Raw genomic sequence first — 22,299 nt, forward strand, 5'->3', positions numbered from 1 at the left:
GTCCCAAATGAGGCAGGAAACACTGTATTTCTCTATACATGGGGTTTATTTACAGGGATAAATAATATGAATAGGCCCACCGTCCCTTTGAGAAAAAACAAATAATAAAATCAAATCCTATTTCCTTTAGGAAAGCTAACTACACATTTCAGCAGCAACCCTTACTAACCCGGCTGCCAGCTAAGCCAGTTGTCAGCCCAAAACATGCCCTAGCATAAGCAATAAGGTAACAGCAGTCTTTGTAAACAATAGAAAGGGTTGTGCTTATCTTAGTCCATCTGGTGATGTCCCTGCTTCAGCACAGTCTATCGTCTTTCCTTCTTCTCTTTGGGATTCCACCCCACGGGAGCTCAGGGAAACTCCTGTGTTCCTCTGTAACCAGCTGTCACTGCTTCAGCACAGCTCTCTCAGCAGTGTCTCTCAGCAGTGTCTCAGACTTCTTTAGCCAGCTCCTGGTAGCTGGGAAGATCCTCTGTCTCCCCCTTCTCTGGTGAAAACTGTCTCTTAGTGCCTTGCTGCTTCCATACTCTTAAGGCACTCCCTGATTAATCAGCCAGCAGGTGAGCAGTCATGCCAGAGAGGATTAACTCTCTGTGGTGAAAAAGTCCAATAGCTGCTCCATTCAACGCCTAGAGGACAGTGATGGCACCACAATACACACACACTCCCATATACACACACACTCTCCCATATACATATACACACACACACGCTCATATACACACACACTCTCTCATATACACACGGGGGGGGGGTCAGAAGAGAGGAAAGGCCGAGACCAACACCACTACCCTGCTCCCTCCCCCCTACCTCGCGTCAATCTCCCGCCCCACTCGGGGAACATAAAAAAAATAAAAAACACGTGTGCTGCTTGGGCCAATAGGAGTTCGCCACGATGTTAAATCCACTCGCCCGGGGCGTGCAGATGTATAGGTTTGTCGAACTCTATATATATATATATATATATATATATATATATATATATATATATATATATATATATATACATACACTGTATGTAAGTACTAAGAGCAGATTTACAATGTAAAAGTTATAGCACCTATAACAAAGTATGCCACAACTGTATACTAAATGGTATAAGCACAATAGAAATTGCATGTCTTAAATGTAGGACACTGTGGTCTCCAAATGTACAGTAGGGTGAACTGTGTTGCTTATATGGATGTGGTCCTCACACGACAAAGAATTCAAATATATACTGTATCTGGAAAACAAGCACAGACAGGATGCCCCACAACATAGCACAATCAATTTATTAAATACAGGGAAAATATTAAAATGAATAAAAAACACCAAAAAGGTCTTATAACACAAATTTATGCAGAACTGGAGAGGGCAATGGAAGCTCCCACCCACGACTACATGCTACATTGGGCAGCAGAATTGAATATAGTTATAGACCGAGAGGATTGGGAAAGTATTTGGGAAACAGCCTCAGGAACTTCCATATGTACCACATCAAAGAAAACATATACAAAATACTATTTCGCTGGTATCTTACCCCAGTTAGAATAAATCAAATCTACCCCCTGGCTTCTGATCTATGTTGGAGAGGCTGCGGTCAAAAGGGGGACATGGCCCATATCTGGTGGACATGTCCGGAAATTCAGAAATACTGGGAAACCATACAAAACTTAATAAAAGAGGTCACAGACCTCATAATACCCATTGACCCACTGACCTACCTGTTGGCCAAGCCCTTAGAGACATTGGACCGACCAACAGGAAAATTAGTCTCCTTCATCCTCACAGCGGCTAGGTGTGCGGTGGCTGCCTGCTGGAAGAAAGTGTCTCCCCCATCTAAACAGTAAAAAAAAGGATACAAGAGGTGATGGAAATGGAGAAATTGTCAGCCTTTTTGAAAAGGTCCACTGCCTCTTTCTACAGGACATGGGACTCATGGCTAACCCAAACGATACTCCAACACTAAAACACCTCAAAGGAATAAGAGTGGAGTAGGGATAGAACAGGGACCCCAGAAATGGAAACTGAGGAGGGAGGCCACGGCCCCCTCCCCCCCCCCACTTTTCCTTTTTCTGTTTCTACACTCACACTGCCCCTGTGGACCCAAGAGGGTCAGGGGAGTGTTGAGGCTTTTCCCCGACAAACACCAACAAAATGAAAAAAATTCTGTATTAGGCCAAAATATTTGCTGTATCTGTAATTATGTGAAATGTACTAACGCCTAATAAAAAAACTTTGAAACAAAAAAATGAATAAAAAACTAGTTTGCGCTGACAATAATAAGTTCTTTGAACCAGCCTTAAGTGAAGGCCTTGATACAGGTTTATCCAGGACATCTGTGCCTGCTGCTAACCACCTGGCTCCCTGATGATTATTTTTATATATATATATATATATATATATATATATATATATATATATATATATATAAATTATGTGTGTGTGTGTGTGTGACTTGATTTTGGGGCATAACCTTTGATTATTTGAAGCCTGTGTCCCTTGGTCAACTGAATGATGTATCTTCCCAAATTATTATTCGATTATCTATGTACCAGCCACAGAAGACCAGGTTCGCCTCATGTGGGTTATTCACCTGCACATTCTCTTCCTCCAACCAGCCCCTAAAAAGATTGACGTCACTTGGGGCGAACCTGGTCCCAATGGCCGTTCCACATATTTGTAAATAGAATTGTTTTTTACAAAAAAAATAATATTTGTGATTTAGTATGAAAAATATATTCAACCAAGAAATATTGGACCACTTTAATACCTAGACTATGATTAATACACGTATAAGCGATTGGATATCATATGTGGCCCTTGGATATTTTTCCTCCATTTGATATGAGACATCACATTGAGTACGTGAATAATGTCTTTAAGATAGGACCTTGCATAGATACTTTTGGAGGAAAAAGTCAATAAATTGGGACACATTAGATGTCATGGCATTGATTCTAGAAATTATCAGCCTACGAGGAGGGTCCAAAATTGATTTGTGCATCTCTTCAGGAGACGATAAAAGAAAAGAATACTTGGATCATTGATATACAAAATAAATCCTTTTTTTGTTATGATACCAAATCCAAAAGATTTGGCTAAAAGATTTATGAATATATTTTGGTATTCACTAGTAGGGTCAGTGCATAATTTGACATTGGATGAATTTTCTAATAATAATCTACAGTATTATGAAAATGGTGGGGAATATTAAGTATTTTAATCAATCAGGTGCTTCAATGGTTAATGTAGTTACCATTTGTCTTAAAAACACAAGATATTGTGTTGACGGCAGGTCAAGACCCATGCTGGGTATTATCTGAATATACAGGAAAAAGAATTAATGGGTTTGAAACAAATGAAAGTCTGTGACATCATCATAGGGGAGAAGAAATTGAAATGGAAGTACATACATATACAGTACATATCAAAATATATAGAAATACATATCGCAAGAAGAAATTACCATCATTGGGCAAACTGGATTCCAAGAAAGATTAAAAGATCAAGACTACGCCCAAAAGTAATTGGCAGGATTAAAAAAGAAAAATTGTTGGAGCCACATGGAGAATAGAGGCTTGCAACAGCAGTAAAACGTACTAACTAATAAAAAAAAATGTGAATATTAGATATAATAAAAATAAAAAAACAAAGTATGGTATAACAAAAAAACACGAATTTACTTACATAATTGGAACATGACAATGTTTGAACTGGGGCGCTCCCTAAATAGTCTGGCTTTAAAAATATTATAACGCCTTAACTATATTAAAAATAATAAAAATATATGAATGTGAAGTTGTGTTCGTGGTGTAAAAGAGTATATGGAATATATACTGGCCCTTTTGTTGGGTTTGTGGTTGCCGCTTGACCTTGAAGAAGGGAACCCCGGGTGGGGGGGAGTCTGGGTGGCATCCACTTCACCTGCAACTGTGGTAAACCACCCAACAACCTCCCCTTTATATACCTGGTTCCTAGCCCAACCACAATCCTGCCAAAATGCACTGGCCTTCCACCTTGCCTAGCACATAGGCAGTAGAGTACCTATTGCCTATCAACAGCAGCCTGGGGGGAGAAGGTTATTCAAGTCACCCTCCCATCAAATGGCTTGGGGATATTACCTTTGCTTTAATGTTCACCTTCCTAAACACTTTTAAACTCTAATGATAGCAACCCCACGTAACTAATTCCACTTTTTTTTTTAGCAGTGTGGGAACTGGGTGTCCTCTAGATTTGAACCACATTATTTTCAGCTCCAGCTTGAGATAAAGCGAGAGATTATTTCCTAGGTCTCAGGTGTGTTCACGGGCTCCACTCCACGTGGAGTATGTGACTCTCTATTTCTCTTATCTTCATGCTTTCCACTTCTTGCCAACACACAATGAAGTAATGCTGGACCTAGTACTTACGAATAGGGACAAAGTTTCAGGTGTACTTGTGGGTTCCAACGATCATCAATAAGAGTGGCTTAGTATAAAGACAGGCTAAGTCATAACACAAAAAAAGATAAAGTCTTAGATTTAAATTGGGTTTATTTATCAAATATGTGAGATTATTAAGGGGATTATTTGGCAGGGTGGAGGTATTTGAGTGGAGTGCAGGAGCAGTGGGGAAAAAAATAAAAGATGCTATACTAAAAGCAACAGACCTTTGTACCAGGCAGGTTAGTAAAAATACAAGGAAAAGAAAGCCGATATGGTTCTCAAATGAGGTGGTAGCTATTGTAAAAGCGAAAAAGACAGATTTGAGGAAATATAAGCAGGGGGAGGAGAATAGATAACTATATCAGGCCAGGCAGGAAGGGGCTGCGTATATAATCAGATGTGCAACGGCTCAAGCAAAAGATACAATAGCTATTATACTAAACGGGTGGGGGAGGGTTAACGTATATAAATAAAAGGAGGAAGAGTAAAACTAAAGACAGAAGGTATTAGTCTTGTTGAGGGCGACGGAGGTATAGCAGACCACCTTAATAATAATGTTTGCTCCGTCTTCACAGCTGAAGGTGATAGATATATGGAAAGGAGTAGGACACAAGTCCATTTACAGAGGAGAAAGTCCTACTAGAACTTTCAAAACTGAAAGTGGGCAAGTCAATAAGGCCAGATGGGTTACATCTAATGATATTAAAAGAGCTTAGGGGTGTGCTGGCAACACCATTAACAGATCTACAGTATTTAACCAATCGCTATTAACAGGTGTAGTTCCAGATGACTGGAGAAGAGAAACCGTAGTCTCACTTCACTTCCAGGGGTGGCAATCAAAATGGCCAGTGATTAAGGTCAATTGGAGGCATGGTCAAGAGTGTGGCAACTACAATTGAATGCCAAAAAGTGAAAAATAATGCATTTGTGTCAGAAAAATGCAAACTCCGAATACAGAATTAATGGGACTATAATGTCAACTACTAAAGAGGAAAGGAACCTGGGAGTCATTATTTCAACCGACTTAAAAGTATGCGAGCAATGTACTGCAACAAATCTATGCGGAAAGCCAGCAGGATGTTTTGTTGTATAGGGAGAGGTGTTAGCAGCAGAAAGAAAGGGGTGGTTGTGCCACATTATAGGTCTTTGGTGAGACGTCACCTAGATTACGGTGTTCAGTTCTGGAGACCATATACCCGGAAGGATGTAAAGCATAATACTTATCATGAAAGATTATACCGGACCTTAATGTGGGCAGTTTAGACGCTAGAAGAGGGAGGATATAGGGGGGATGTGATCAAAATGTTTAAATATATAAAGGGCGTCAATAAAGTACAAGAGTGAATAATATTCCAAAGAAAGAGGAGTGCTAGAACAAGAGGTCATTCTCTGAAGCTGGAGGGTGACAGGCTAAGGCCGCGTCCATGGTGCGACCATGCTCGTGGCGTCACACGCGCCTGTATCTGGAGCGATTGGTGGCCTAGGGGTAGACTCAATGGGGAGGCGTGGCCGTGGCATCACGGAGCTGGTTCGCCCTCATTGGGTGAACCACTCACGTGACGCGGCCATTGCGCGACAGAAACAAATGTATTTGTCTGATCATGGATCGCGGGCGCCGGCGCTTCTCATCACGGGTTTGGTCGCACGCTCTATGGCCCATCTCATAGAAGCACAGCATTTTGATCGCTCCGCGTGCGTTGTCGCGCTCACCATGGACGCAGCCTAAGGGGGAATGTGAGGAAGTACTTCTTTACAGAAAGGGTGGTAGGGGCTAATACAGTAATGAAATTTAAAAAAATGCTTGGGATATACATAAAAAACAAAAAGCACAAAATAAATATTTTAAATATAGCACAAGTAATGCAAACGTGATATTAAACCCTGTAGGGGTTGCAGCTCTCAAAAAACTGGTCTCCCAGTCCGTATATGTGAAATAGCAAAGAAGGAATGAGGCACAAACACCCTCAGGAAAAATACTCTGTGACAAATAAATGTGTATTTTAATACACAATTATTTGTCAGAGGGTTTTTCCTGAGGTTGTTTGCCCCTCATTCCTTTTTTTGCTATGGAATATACATAAAGCTGTTCTAAATATTAAGGAAAGTCAACAGTCAAATAGGGTCTGAGGCTTTACAGCAGGTAGGAAAATGGGCTGACCAGGTGGGACAAGTGGTTCCTATCTGCCATCAAATTCTATGTTTCTCCAGCCACATCTGATATACTGTATAATTTACTTTCCCTCAACAATTATTTTTTCCAAGCTATACAGCTGCAATTGCCGGTTGTAGACAGCTTGCCTTGAGAATTCTGCACTAAAACCCATCCCACGTTGCAAGATTCCTGCAGCCAGACTAATGGCCCATTGAATTAACACAGTAGGGGTTCCTGCATTTGAATGGGACTCACGCTGTGTGAATCCTACCTGGCTGCGAGTCCCATTCAAATGCAGGGACACCGGCTGTGTTAATCCGATGCGCCATTACAGCCTGCTGTGGACCATCTCACGAGTTACTGCGAGATGGTCACAGATTTTCCTTGGCAAGCAGTCTAAAACTGGCAGTTGCATCTGTAGGTCAGTCAGACCCGCAGTCATGCCACCCATGTGCTAATGCCTCCGGAGCTTCCTTTTTTAACATCTGTACTGACTAACAACCTGTAAGGAATCCGCTCCACGGTTTACTGGTTACCTTACCTTGCAGACCGGTGCAGTCCGGGAACAGCTTTCCTGAGGTTTGCTGCAGCCTGGATTCACTCAAAGCAATACACACTCCCTCTGGTATCTACTGCAGCTGTGCAGCCTTTCATTGCAAACTATACTTGCATTCACTCATTAGGGGCAGGACCTTCACACCCCCGCCGGGGATTGGCCCGCTGGCCTTTAAGTATTGCTTGCCCATAATGCTCCTTGCCGAGCATAGTCCTAACTGGATGTCATCTGTTTTGCCACAAGCTCTCGCTTGTTCCCCTTTGCTGATACCAGGTCACGCCCTGCGTCCTTCAGCTTCCTTCAAGCCGCTTGTTCTCCCATGCTGATTCCAGGTTACGTCCTGCATCCTTCAGCTCCCTTCAAGCCGCTTGTTTCCTTGTGCTGATACGGAGGTATTCCCTGCGTCCTTCAGCTTCTGTTCCCCTGTGCTGAAGCAGAGGTTTCGTCCCTGCGTCCTTCAGCCTCCTGGATTCCTGCACTAAAGTAGAGGTTCGTCCCTGCGTTCTGCAGTCTCCTGGATTCCTGCACTGAAGCGGAGGTTTCCCTGTATCTACAGCTTCCTGGTTCCTGGGGCCTACTCTTTCCCTAATATAGAGAGGCCGTGTCCTGGTTCCTGCGCTGAAACAGTGGATTCCCTTGCCCGCTCAGGACTTTTGCGTTGTAGCACTGGTGCACCCGTACAGCAAGACGGTGTGCCATTCTGGTCTGCCTACCATCTCCTGTGACCAGCACCATGGGCCATGGTCGTCGCTCGCGCAAAGGCCAACCCCGCGCTCCTAAGCTGAAGCGGGTCTCTCCTATCTCCTTGTTGCCAAACTCCTGCATGGACAATGTTTATCCTGACGTCTCCTGTTCTGACCCTGGCTTGTACAACGACGACGCTGTCTTCTCCAATCCTGATCCTGCGACATACGACTACGAACTGCGCAACCCGGATCAGCCTGCGCGGTCTCAGGTCGGTGCTTTTACAACCCCACCTCAGCCTCGCGGTCCGGTCCTGGTTTGTGGCGAGCAGAACCTTGACAGTATGCTCGGCCCTACAAACTCGGACCCCGCTGAGGTGTGGGTTGGTAAGTTTTTTCCTAAAAACCTGTCCCAGCCTGTAGACCAGTCCCAGTTTGAGGATAATTATTTGTGCGATATAATACCTCTGATGGAAGATCCGTTTATGTTGGAGGGCTTGACTCCCTTGCAAAAGAAATGCCGTAATAATCTGGTTTATAAGGCTTACTGCCTCAGAGACTTAAAACAGTATCTGGCCAGTGTTTTGGCCATTGCTAAAATTGCCTGCTCCCCTGATTCCCCTTTAACTGGGGAGGAGCTGTGTCCTGTGGAACTAGTCAACGCCTGTAGTACACTCAATGCCCTGACAAAATCCTTGGACATTCCTATAGTATTCCTGGAACCTTCCGTCATGGTGGCTCTCGCTCACGAGACGATGCATGTACTTTCCCGTGCATTGGATGATTGCTTGTTAAAACAGGATCGTCTCTTAGCCGCTCACGCCGTCGTTTGGCGGTATCCCTCGGCTACCAGTCCTGTTGCTAAACCGGGGGACGTATCTCTCTCTCCGGGAGATAACCAAACAGAACTATTACCAATATCTCCCAACGTAGTAACTGCCACAGTCCCAAGCTCTGATTGTATACCCGGGTTCCCTTACACTAATGATATGTCTACATTAACCCCTGCCGATCAGTCCTGTGAGGTCCCCTTGGAGAACACATATGTGTCACTAACTAACACTAAGGTTCTTGTATCAGAGAATAAGTCCCTTAGTTCTCCTATTTCTAGCTTTGAATCCCTCTCTCTAGGTCTTGAGGGTTTTCCAGCTTTAACCTCTGCTAGGCAGTCCTGTGTACTTTCCCCGTCAGAGAAAGAATCCCTAAGTTCTGTTCCCAGGGTCATTTCTGTATTAACCCCTGAGGGGCAGCTCTCTGAGTCTCCTTTGATAATTCCCTGTTCTCTGCCAGCCACGGGCACGCCCCTAGCTCCAGAGGAGAGATCCCTTGTCTCTCCTAATACAGAGAAAAAATTACCTATGTATTACTCTCAGGCAATGTCTGCATTAACCCCTGTAAATTCTTGCTGCCTCCAAGTTAATGCTTTCGTTGTAGCCTCAGAGAATGAGTCCACAAGTCAGACAGCAGAGGTTGCATTGAGGGATTCCCATAACCGTACGGAGTCTCTAGATATTCTTTGCTATAAATCCCCTGCTTCAGCTCAAGTTTCCGCAGTTTCGTCTCCGGAGACTTCGGCTAAAGTTCTGGTTCCTGTTAAATGTATTCAGGAGTCAGGTTTTTCCCTAAGCTTAGTCACAGAGTTCCTTCTCCCGGGTATTTCACTGAACCAGCCTGTCGCCCACATAGCGGTGATCCCTGCTTCAGCGCATAGTTCCCACATTATGGAGTCTGCAGTAAGTTCTGGTTTCCCAGACATCCCTTACCAAATACCTACTTCAGAGACCAGTACAGTTATGATTAACCCCCGTGTACTGTCTGAGTTCTCCTCCTCTTTAAGCTTAGGGTTAAAGGCATACTGTAGTCTGTATGTCTCTCCTGGGGTTCATATTATGTTCCCAGGAATGTTTGCTGACGCACGGTTTTCTCCCAAAAGTGACGCTTTTCCATATAGATTAGTAAAAAGCTTGCACACTCTTTCTCTTTTCGCTGAATTGTGTCTTTCTAGTTTTGAGACTCTGAGAGGTAATGATTCCCCTTCTGATTCTGAAGCTCTTTCTACAAGGAGTATCCTGTCTGGGGGTCCCCCTGATTTCTCTCTCCAGGCTAATTCTCCAGGGATCAGCATATCTGTGGTCACTCCCTTAGTACTGTCTGAGGTCACCATGCATATATTACAAGTCCTGGGGTTTAACTCTGAGCTGTTTAGCTGTCCTGCCTTTGCTGAAACCCAGTCCCTCAGTACTGTGTCTAAATATGCCCCAGCAAACACGGGGTTACTCTGGGAAGAAATTAAAGCTCCTGTCTTAAAGGGTATTTTTTCTCACATGTCCAGCAAATTTAGAATCTCAGTAAGTGTTTCTATGTCACTTATCAATACATCTGATTTTTTCTCTAATCAAACCCAGATACCCTCACTATCGGTTAGGAGTCCTGTGATCAGAGATTTTGCACTAGAAAACACACCAATTCATGTTTTTGTCAGGTTAGGTACCCCTGTGGTTAGGGCCATTGCAGTTTTAGAGAAGACTCTTTGTACTCCTAAGGTGCATGTCATTAAGAGTTTTCATAGTTCATACTTGCTGCTTGTTGATTCTCAGGGCCCTGTCATTGAGGTACAGACTTCAGATTCTGATGTTAGCTTCCCTCCCACCACTACCCTGGCTCTGCCTTTTTCTCAAGCTACTGATTTGAAGATCCCAAGGACTATTCCTGATTCACTGACAATATATTCTCCCAATGAAGATTTCCCAGTATTAGAGAGCTCTACTGTTGTTCGCTTCTCTGCTCCTGCTAAACCATGGTTTTGTCCCTCGGAATTTTCGGTTGCCCCTGTTATTTCCTCTCAGTTGGAAATACTCGGTACGTATCCCAAGATTTCGGTCCCTATGCCAGGTTTACTGCTTGCCTTGTCACCTTCCATACCAATACCGGGAGATGCTTCTAACCAGCCTATACCTTTACTAACTATTACTTGGGAGCCTTCTAGAGGAAAAATTCCTCGCAAATTCCAACATGCAGTGGTCAGCCAAGACTTTTTCTGTTACAAAGTTTCTCCTGGTGTATTCGATCAACTATCAGGGCCGCTGATTCTAGATTCAGGTTTCTTTATTAAGGACTGGGCTTTCAGTGGGGGTTCTTCTACCGTTTTTGCTCTGGAACTCTCTGGTTCTTCACAGCCCTGGATTTCCAAGACATTTTGCAAGGCAAGCCATGTACCAAGGATGTTTCCTCCATCAATCTTATATCCTAGAACTGTACTCACCAAAGAACTGCTTGTTTACGGAGGCCCTTTCTACCTAAAGAATTTTAGGAACAACTCAATGTCCCCAAGGCCCATGGATGGTCCTGTCTGGCCACAGTTCTCACCGGGGGGTGGGGGTACACTAAGGACTAATCATGAGTCTCTGGAGTACGACTCTAGCCCCAATCCTAGACGGTTCAGCAACAATTCCCGGGCCTCCAACTCTATGAGTGCTCATGTTCGCCCGGAGGTCTCGCGTGAAGGGGGGGGTACTGTAAGGAATCCGCTCCACGGTTTACTGGTTACCTTACCTTGCAGACCGGTGCAGTCCGGGAACAGCTTTCCTGAGGTTTGCTGCAGCCTGGATTCACTCAAAGCAATACACACTCCCTCTGGTATCTACTGCAGCTGTGCAGCCTTTCATTGCAAACTATACTTGCATTCACTCATTAGGGGCAGGACCTTCACACCCCCGCCGGGGATTGGCCCGCTGGCCTTTAAGTATTGCTTGCCCATAATGCTCCTTGCCGAGCATAGTCCTAACTGGATGTCATCTGTTTTGCCACAAGCTCTCGCTTGTTCCCCTTTGCTGATACCAGGTCACGCCCTGCGTCCTTCAGCTTCCTTCAAGCCGCTTGTTCTCCCATGCTGATTCCAGGTTACGTCCTGCATCCTTCAGCTCCCTTCAAGCCGCTTGTTTCCTTGTGCTGATACGGAGGTATTCCCTGCGTCCTTCAGCTTCTGTTCCCCTGTGCTGAAGCAGAGGTTTCGTCCCTGCGTCCTTCAGCCTCCTGGATTCCTGCACTAAAGTAGAGGTTCGTCCCTGCGTTCTGCAGTCTCCTGGATTCCTGCACTGAAGCGGAGGTTTCCCTGTATCTACAGCTTCCTGGTTCCTGGGGCCTACTCTTTCCCTAATATAGAGAGGCCGTGTCCTGGTTCCTGCGCTGAAACAGTGGATTCCCTTGCCCGCTCAGGACTTTTGCGTTGTAGCACTGGTGCACCCGTACAGCAAGACGGTGTGCCATTCTGGTCTGCCTACCATCTCCTGTGACCAGCACCATGGGCCATGGTCGTCGCTCGCGCAAAGGCCAACCCCGCGCTCCTAAGCTGAAGCGGGTCTCTCCTATCTCCTTGTTGCCAAACTCCTGCATGGACAATGTTTATCCTGACGTCTCCTGTTCTGACCCTGGCTTGTACAACGACGACGCTGTCTTCTCCAATCCTGATCCTGCGACATACGACTACGAACTGCGCAACCCGGATCAGCCTGCGCGGTCTCAGGTCGGTGCTTTTACAACCCCACCTCAGCCTCGCGGTCCGGTCCTGGTTTGTGGCGAGCAGAACCTTGACACAACCTCCCCCTTTTACCGTATATTCTTGTTCATTTTATTTGTATTAAATATTCTGTGAAGTGCCACAGAAATGTTAGACTTTGTGGGTAGAGATAAAGGTAAATAAAATGTCAGTACAATTAATTTTCCCGATTCTAATTACAATCAAAGGGTGATGTATCAAAATCTTACAGCAAGAAAAGAGGGTCAAAAAGATAAGATTGGACGGGGAGGGGCTATTTACTAAAGTCTTCTGGCTAAATCCGAAAAAGACTCCTAATAGTGTTCGCTCAGATTTAAGTTGTGATGTATCAACCCAAAAATGTATTTGATGCTGCAAGGATGTGTCATTATACACAGTAAGTTTTACAAAAATCACAAAATGGCAATTATAAATAATACAGTATTATACTAATGATTCATATTTACAAATACTATTTTTTATAAATAAAAAATACACATCATTCTGTTTTAATTTAAATTGTATTAATCAGGTATTTAATATGGGGGATGCGTCAAAAATAATTTAAACAACAAATTATACGTCATATGTAGGAGTTCTTCATAAATACGACGCATATACAGTAGGTTTGTACAACTTTTTAGCACTAAAATGGTTTTGCCGCTTCCGCAGATATACATCTAGAATTACGTCCATAGTTGTGAACTGCAGAAACAGTACTTCACACTATATAGCTATGAAGGGAATAATTGCTTGTCTTCAAGAACAATCTTGCGTGTGTTTTGTGCAGGTGCAGTCTGTGATCTTAATGAAAACAGGAAATTGACTATCATGTGAGAAAGTTGAAAACTTTTGATGTGCAGACAAGATATACCGATTATATATGGCAGTCACCTAACTCACTGAATCTGTGATGAAAGTAGGCATTAGTAGCTGATTTCTTTAGTTTATACTGTAGATACGTGTACTTAGGATGGGCAAAACTGGGTGTGAGAAATCAGAACGGAACATGCTAAAACCAAACACAAAACTGAAATCCTTAAAGAGGCACCCATGGCAACACTTTTTTTGTGTGTTTTTTTATATATATATAGATATATATAACTATATATATATAAGACTGAAATAATGTTTGTGTGTGTATTTATGCCCCCTATGATTGGCCGGCGGACGGCCACAGCTCATTGGCCTGCGGGGTTGGCTGACGTCACAGCAGGGCGTGACAGTCACACCACCCACACCCGGGCGCCGTGCTTAACCTCAACCTGCCGCCCCTCACACCCCCTCCAGCACGAGCGGCACGCCGCCTCACCTCAACCCGCCGCCCCTCACACCCTACACCGTCCTGCCTCACATCGCCGCCGGCTCCTGCCTCACCCGCGGGAGCGCTGGGGACGGGAAGGGGGGTTTTGGGGGACGAGTGGCGGCTCCCGCATCACCCGCCTCCGCACTGCCTCCCGACTCACCGCCTCACCCACGGGAGCGCCGGGGACCAGGGTAGGGGGGGGAGCATGAGTGCCGGGGAGGGGGGGTGGGAACGAGTGCCGGCTCCCGCTTCACCTGCCGCCTCACACATAGCCGCCGCACTGCCTACCGACTCACCGCCTTACCCGCGGGAGCGCCGAGGACAACGAGCGCCGGGGGAGGGAGACGACGAGCACCAGGGACAGGGGGAAACGAGGACCGGGGGGTCATGCAGGGGGGGGGGGTACTGTGATGTCAGGTACAGAGAGGGGAGAGTGATGTGGGGTGCAGGGGGGAAACTGATGTGAGGTGCAGGGGGGAGAGACTGATGTGAGGTGCAGGGGGGAGGAGACTGATGTCAAGTGCAGGGGGGGGAGACTGATGTCAGGTGCAGGGGGGGAGAGTGATGTGAGGTGCAGGGGGGGAGAGTGATGTGAGGTGCAGGGGGAGAGTGATGTGAGGTGCAGGGGAGGAGAGTGATGGGAGGTGCAGGGGGAGAAACTGATGTGGGTTGCAGGGGGGCTGGATAGTGATGTGGGGTGCAGGGGGGCTGGAGAGGGATGTGAGGTGCAGGAGGGGTGGAGTGTGATGTGGAGTGCAGAGGGATGGTGAGTGATGTGGGGTGCAGGAGGGGTGGAGAGTGATGTGGGGTGCAGGAGGGGTAGAGAGTGATGTGGGGTGCAGGGGGGGAAGTTATGTGGGGTACAGGGGGAGAGACCGCAGCTGTGAAGGAGGGGGGGGACGGAAGCTGTGAAGAGGGGGGGGACCGGAGGTGTGAACGGGAAGGGGGAACCCAGATGTGAAGGGGGGTAAATCCCGGGTAACGCCGGGTATATCAGCTAGTATATATATATGTGTATGTGTGCAATAGACAGTTACACATAGGGCGCAACAGTGTAGACAAACAGTGGGTGGTAGTCACTGTGGCTACAAACGATCAAAAAAGGGGCCAAGCAAACATCACGTGATCTATCCACTGAAGTCCAGCGGATCACACAGATGCACCCGAGAGGAGAGGGAGACGCCTGCATTTCCCTTCCAATTGCCTGTGTGGTGGCACACACCCACAACTGTCTATTTTAAACTGCTACATTGTAAATAGCCATTTGTCTTTTGCGTTTTAAACCTCATCTCACAGTACTTCACCATATTGGTTCTCTTCTCATCATTTACAGCAGGGTTTCCCAAACTTTTTTTTTCCGTGACCCGGTTATTTTTGAACTTCTCCTTCGTGACCCACTAAAAAATTTATCGCCTATAGGGCCTGCACAGACACACACACAGCCACTGATACACACACACACAGCCACTGATAGACACACACACAGCCACTGATACACACACACACACACACACACACACCCACTGATACACACACAGACACACAGCCACTGACACACGCAGCCACTGACACACACACTGATACACACACACAGCCACTGATAGACACACACACAGCCACTGATACACACACACACACACACACCCACTGATACACACACACACAGCCACTGACACACGCAGCCACTGACACACACACTGATACACACACACAGCCACTGATACACACACACGCAGCCACCGACACACACGCAGCCACACAGAGACACTGCTACACACACACACTGATACACACACAGAGACACTGCTACACACACACACAAACACTGATACACACACACACAGACACAGATACACACACACACAGACACAGATACACACACCCAGACACTGATACACACACACATACACTGATACAAACACATACACTGATACACACAGACACTGATACACATACACTGATACACAGACACTGATACACACACACACACTGATACTGATACACACACACACAAACACACACACTGATATACACACACACACACACTGATACAGATACACACACACACACACACAGCCCCTGATACACACACACACAGACACTGATACAGATACACACACACACACACACTCGCTCTCCCCTATACGCACACAGACACAAACAGTGAATTACATGCAATGACGGATGTGAGTGACTGGAGGGGGGGGCAGGGACTGGGTGGGTGGGAGGAGGGGGGGACTGGGTGGGTGGGAGGGGGGGGGGTTACTGGGTGGGTGGGAGGGGGGGGACTGGAACTGGGTGGGTGGGAGGGGGGGACTGGAACTGGGTGGGTGGGAGGGGGGACTGGGACTGGGTGGGAGGTGGGACTGGGTGGGGGGACTGGGTGGGAGGTGGGTGGGGGGACTGGGTGGGAGGTGGGAGGGGGGACTGGGTGGGTGGGAGGGGGGACTGGGTGGGTGGAGTGGGTGGGGGGACTGGGTGGGTGGGAGGGGGGACTGGGACACTTGGGTGGGAGGCAGTGACTGGGTGGGTGTGTGGGAGACGGTGAGTGGGTGGGTGGGTGACAGTGACTGGGTGGGTGACAGTGACTGGGTGGGTGGGTGACAGTGACTTTGACAGTGACTGGGTGGGTGACAGTGACTGGGGTGACTTACCTTGCCGCCGGACGCTTTTCCCTGCTGCCCCCGATATCCCCTGCTGCCCCCGATATCCCCTGCTGCCCCCGATATCCCCTGCTGCACGGGACGGGAGGTGGGCTTGGGGGCATGGGAGGTGGGCTCGGGAGGGGGTGCCACGGGAGGTGAGCTCGGGAGGGGGTGCCGCGGGAGGTGAGCTCGGGAGGGGGTGCCACGGGAGGTGAGCTTGGGAGGGGGTGGCATGGGATGTGAGCTCGGGAGGGGGTGCCACGGGAGGCGAGCTCGGGAGGGGGTGGCACGGGAGGTGGGCTCGGGAGGGGGTGGCACGGGAGGTGGGCTCGGGAGGGGGTGCCACGGGAGGTGAGCTCGGGAGGGGGTGGCACGGGACGTGAGCTCGGGAGGGGGTGGCTCGGGAGGGGGTGCCACGGGAGGTGAGCTCGAGAGGGGGTGGCATGGGAGGTGGGCTCGGGAGGGGGTGCCACGGGAGGTGAGCTCTGGAAGCGGGTCGCGGGGGAAGCGGGCCGCAGAGGAGCTGGTACTTCCTCTTCCGTCCCACGTTGGGAGCGGGGGGGAGGAAGGGAGCGGGCCCTGCTTGCCCTGCGCATGCGCGCAGGACCGGGGGGGGAATCGCTGCCTTTTTTTAACTTGAGCGGGGGGGAGACACCGCGCGGCCAGCCTCGCTGCGACCCGGCAATTTTGGTGCCGTGGCCCGGTGCCGGGTCGCGACCCACCATTTGGGAAACGCTGATTTACAGGATTATTCCGAGTGGGGACTTTACACTCACATCCTATCAGGAACCTTTTTGATAGTTTGAAGTCACAGTGACTACCACCCATTGTTTGTCTACATTGTTGCACCCTATGTCTAACTGTCTATTGCTTATATTTTCATTTGGTCTTTGTGTGAGACATAAGACACTGTGGCAGCACTTTGGGACATCATTTGTATTGTTTAATATTAAATCTCCACACACACCACACACCACACATAATTGAATAGACAGCACCTATTAAGGCAACCAACCCAAAAGGTGGTTACACAGACCCCCAACAAATCACCAAATAATTTTGCCAGCACAGATGACCTACAATAACAGATAAAGAGTGCAAATGTGGATGTGGTGTTGATAACTATGATGGTGCAATGTGTGATGTAAAAAAATATGTGATTGAAAATATAAAACAAATGTTTTGTAAAAAATTAATATAGGAAAAAATGCAACAATAAAAATAAAAAAATAAAATATATATATATATATATATATATATATATATATATATATATATATATATATATATATATATATATATATATATATATATATATATATACATACATAACAAACAAAAGGAGTAGCGCCAGTGATTGTGTGGTTAATGTGCTCTAATGTGAATCTATAAAATATAGTATATAATATATAAACTCGTGAACAAATTAAGTGATATCACCACAATTATGAATATATAAATATAAATGAATAACTGATAATAACACAATGACCAATTGAACAACTAGTGAAAGAAAAAATAGAACAATATGCAATGATATATATATATATATATAAAAAATATATAAAAAAATATAGAACCAGTCCCAATATGGCTATATACACACACACACACACACACACACACACACACACACACACACACACACACACACACACACACACACACAGCTATATATACATACACACACACATAGCTATATATACATACACACACACATATAGCTATATATACATACACACACACACACACACACACATAGCTATATATATACACACACACACACACACACACACACATAGCTATATATACACATACACATAGCTATATACACACACACACACAGCTATATATACACATACACATAGCTATATACACACACACACACACACACACATAGCTATATATACATACACACACACACACATAGCTATATATACATATACACACACACATAGCTATATATATACACACACACACACACACATATATACAGTGGTCGACATATCACCCAAAAATCTACTCGCCGAACCAAAAAATCTACTCGCCCCCTAGTCCCACCCCCCAGTCCCACCCCCACCCCGCCCCTAGTCCCACCCCCCAGTCCGACCCCCAACCCTGCCCCTAGTCCCAGGCCCGCTTTTAAAAAAAAGACATAAATTAAATAAATTCCTAGTAAGAACAACATTCGTTTGTGACATAAGTTTATTTATTGTATTACATTTTACTACAATTAGTCCTTGTTACGTGTGTGTGTGTGCGTAAATGTCGAATCTAGAAAAAAAAGCCAGGTGTGAATGACTAGTTTCCTGAACCCCTTAACCAGTGTCTGGACGTCCCCGCTTCACAATATCTAAAGCAGCAATCCCGCCTGGGATCTTACCTGATCCGCAGTCCCTCAATATCCAGGTACCTCATTAATCAAATCGTTATATATCCCGCTGCCATACCTTCAATAGGGCTGTGACGGACCTTCGCCACATAACTCAGGTAAGTAACCCTATATACTTAATATCTGCAGCTGTCTCAACTAGTGGCTGCCACGTGTGGCCCATAACATTGTTTAAATTGCTAAATGAATATCGATGGAAGCGAGTCACTGCTATTCATGATCTGAAGCCGCCGCATCAGTCGCGCTGATGACGTGATGGTAACGTCATTATCCAAATGTGGGTAATGATATATAACGATTTGATTACCCGGGGTTACTAACTATCTGCTCACACATTTATAGAGACCAGTCATCTGTCTCTATAGCAATATGATAACCAGCTCATATGGTGTGGATTTATAAGGGCTAATACTTGAGACAGCTTTTTTCCACCACTTGTTACATCTCCTATCTATGAGGTTGCTCCGACATATGAGGGAGGGCTTATGAACAGCTGCGACCATCCCACATTAGGAGCGGAGAGTGTGTCCTAATATCTGGTGTGCTAACATATAGAACAGTAGCACTTCCTGAGTGGGTTTGAATGTCGCTGCTCAACTATGAAGCTGTTCTGATAGTATGCATGTGTTTACCGTGTCCAAGCCCTTACTGAGAGAGCAAGGTTACTATTATTACTGAGCCGGTGATTCACCCCCTCCCCCCAAACATCCTTACCAGCAGCCATTTGTCTGCATGGTGTCTGTACCTTTACATTTGTGGAGGTAGGAATAACAGACTTTTTCACTTTCATATGTTTGGTTGATTACATCTTTCACCACATTGTATTTAGATTGCAGCCAGCTACACTTTTGTGGGCCGAAAGAGGCAACCACGAATTGATACTATCTTTAGACACAATAGGTCTTTAGATATATGTTTCTTTGCATATCAAGGCTGCCTTTCTATTGATTTGATTAAAAGGGTTGAATTGCTCTGGGTGTCTTGAATGATTGGATTGGGTGTGTGTTACTTACCAGAAAACTAGCAGATGAGCAAGTTCACTAGTGTCATCATATGACCACTGTGCTCACAATTTGCTGAACACCCCTCTATCACAGGCATCTATACATCCAGCTTGTCTACCTACGCGCCTGTGTCAACACGGCTGACACGGGTGGATCAAGTTATGGATAGTTAGTACTATTTTGCACATACCACAAGCAAGTTTTTACAGCAGTAATTTATTGCTATATACTTGCTAATCTCTTCAGCAGCGTGTCTCAGTTGCTAGAATATATTCCACATCCCTTTCACAAGTTATAGTTGGGGATAGAGGTGGGATTTATATAGGCAATACATATTTTGTATTTATGTCATATGCTATTCAAGCGCTACTATTAATTTATTTTGTGTTGATGTTCATATATCTTGTTTATTAAAATGTATTTATTTTTACTATTAGTAGAGGCTGTGTGCATCCAAGTAGGGTCTTCTCTCTGTCGTGTTATTCAATATGCTTTTAGCCTGATAGCACCACTCTAGTAAATTTTGATCATATCGGTAGGCTGAGCAGGAATTTGTGTGTGTCTTTTGTGTGTCCTATAGGGGTACCCCCAGATTGAGCTTAATGTTTGTAGTTCAGGTTGCATTTTGCTAATAAGTTAGTAGAAATCAATGCGGTTCAGCTCCGGAGACCCCCTGCTTTAATCCTATAAAATAATAATAAGTCACTAGGAGTACTCATTTAAGGTTTTCTTAAGGTTTTTTGGAACCAAATAGAAAGTTTAGTGGTATACGCGCTCTAGCGCCGAATCACTGTAACGTATTCTAAAGATTAGAGAAAGATCAAAGGCACAGGGTATGGGGCTAATAATAATTAGATGGTGAGTATTCTTCTGAAAACAACTCCCTGATGGGAAAGAGTAAGGGGGTATAAGCCCACTCCTCAATACCTCATTGGGATAGTCCCAGGACCACTATTGAACCACGTGAGTTGAACAATTATAAATGTACTCACATGTTAGAAATGCCACCAGCCTGTGCCTTATGTAAGCGTGCTGCTAGTGATGAACTGAAGATAAGCACAATAGGAAGTACAGTATAGCGCACAGCCAAGAGAGTGGGTCAAAAAGTGTATCCAAAAATGAGCTTTATTCGTCCATTAAAACAGAGGTCTGACAATCCTCCTTCATGTTTCGTGCAATAGCACTTTATCAAGGCTGTGCGCTATACTTCCTATTGTGCTTATTTTTGGAACCAAAACCTGAACACCAAGCCAAGTGCCAATCTCTGTGTTTTCTTATGTCTTTTTAAAATTATTTTAAGTTTTCTAGGGATATTATTTTAGTTTCATAATTGCTTTTTTCATTTTTTTTAAATTAATTCTAAGATGTTTTCATGCTATATTATGCTATTTTAGCCAAAACCAAACAAATTGAGCTCTGGCACAAGCATAACCAAAACACAAACCATTGTTAGAAACAAAGCCACATTCAAAACCAAAACATTCAAATGTTCTAGAAATAAACAAGAGTGAAAGTTCCCACCCTTAGCATATAAGTTGCGGTGTGTAAAGAGGTGTAGAGAGGTGTAAACTTTTTGCCCGAGTTCGCACAGCAGGAACTGAGTCATTGTTTCCACCCTTTTATGTGTATTGAACAAAGAAAAAAGAAAAGAATATAACCGATGAAAAATACTAAAGTAACATATAAATATAGTTTCCAAAAATGTAATTATACAGGTTAACAAAACATATTCTTTTCTGCGTATGGCTCTTATAAATAATATTTCATATTTACTAAAACTAGGTATACATTTAAAAAAATGCACATCATTCTGATTTTATTTAAATTGTATAATTTAGGTATTCAACATGAGGGATGCGCCAAAAATAGTTTAAAACAACATTATGCGTCATATGTGTTAAGTCACATACTGTAACGTCCTTCATACATACGATGCACATTTTAAGTATTACCGGTTTTGCCCAATTTATAAGGCGATGTTTTTTTTTTTAATAAAGTTAGGTTGACAAGTACATACTTGCCTAATAATCGGGCATATTTCCCAGATCTTAATAATGCGCTTATTTTCTTTAAATATTTTTATTAGCAGCCAATTAGCAGTATGAGGTAGGAGGGTAAAATGGAGAAAGCTTCACCTTGTGGGCTCGAGACAGCCATGTTGCATGTGGCAGGAAGATGAAACCGAAAGATAGAGACACAGACACAAAGACAGAGAGATAGACACAGACACAGTGAGACAGAGAGAGACACACAGAGAGAGAGGGAGAGAAAGAGATACACAGAGACAGAGAGTCACCGAGAGAGACAGACTATGTGCGTGTGCGCGTGTAATCGGTTTTCTTTCCAGCTGCTTCTAAAATTAGAAGGTCGTCTTTTCTTCGGGGTCGCCCTATAATCGGGTAAATATGGTCATTTTTAGCGCCAACATTTTCCACACAACACAAATGTGTAAACATACATACAGTTTTTTATGGGGTTTATGTATCAAGGCAAATTGTATCATGTTCACCTTGCTTCTCTTTATGTCACTACATTTGGGAGAGGAGGGGGGTGTTCAAACACCCTGTCCATCTATAGAAATGAGTACTGTACCTAACATGGCTATGGTTCCAGTGCAA

At 45.0% G+C, this 22,299-nt stretch overlaps 1 protein-coding gene across 6 annotated transcripts in view; it reads left to right on the top strand.

Moving 5' to 3' along the window:
• The window catches only part of LOC142491687 (P2Y purinoceptor 8-like), an 82,048-nt gene that overhangs the window by 52,373 nt on the left and 7,376 nt on the right, over nucleotides 1–22,299 (top strand). The window contains exon 1 of one of the 6 annotated variants that reach the window (XM_075594616.1): nucleotides 21,749–22,080. The exons of the other annotated variants lie outside the window; for them this stretch is intronic. The gene's annotated coding sequence lies outside the window, so the exon portion shown is untranslated. Of the gene's footprint in view, nucleotides 1–21,748; nucleotides 22,081–22,299 lie in introns of those variants that run through there. 6 annotated transcript variants of the gene reach the window in all.

Source organism: Ascaphus truei, chromosome 3 (genome assembly GCF_040206685.1).
Source record: "Ascaphus truei isolate aAscTru1 chromosome 3, aAscTru1.hap1, whole genome shotgun sequence".
Lineage (NCBI taxonomy): Eukaryota > Metazoa > Chordata > Amphibia > Anura > Ascaphidae > Ascaphus > Ascaphus truei.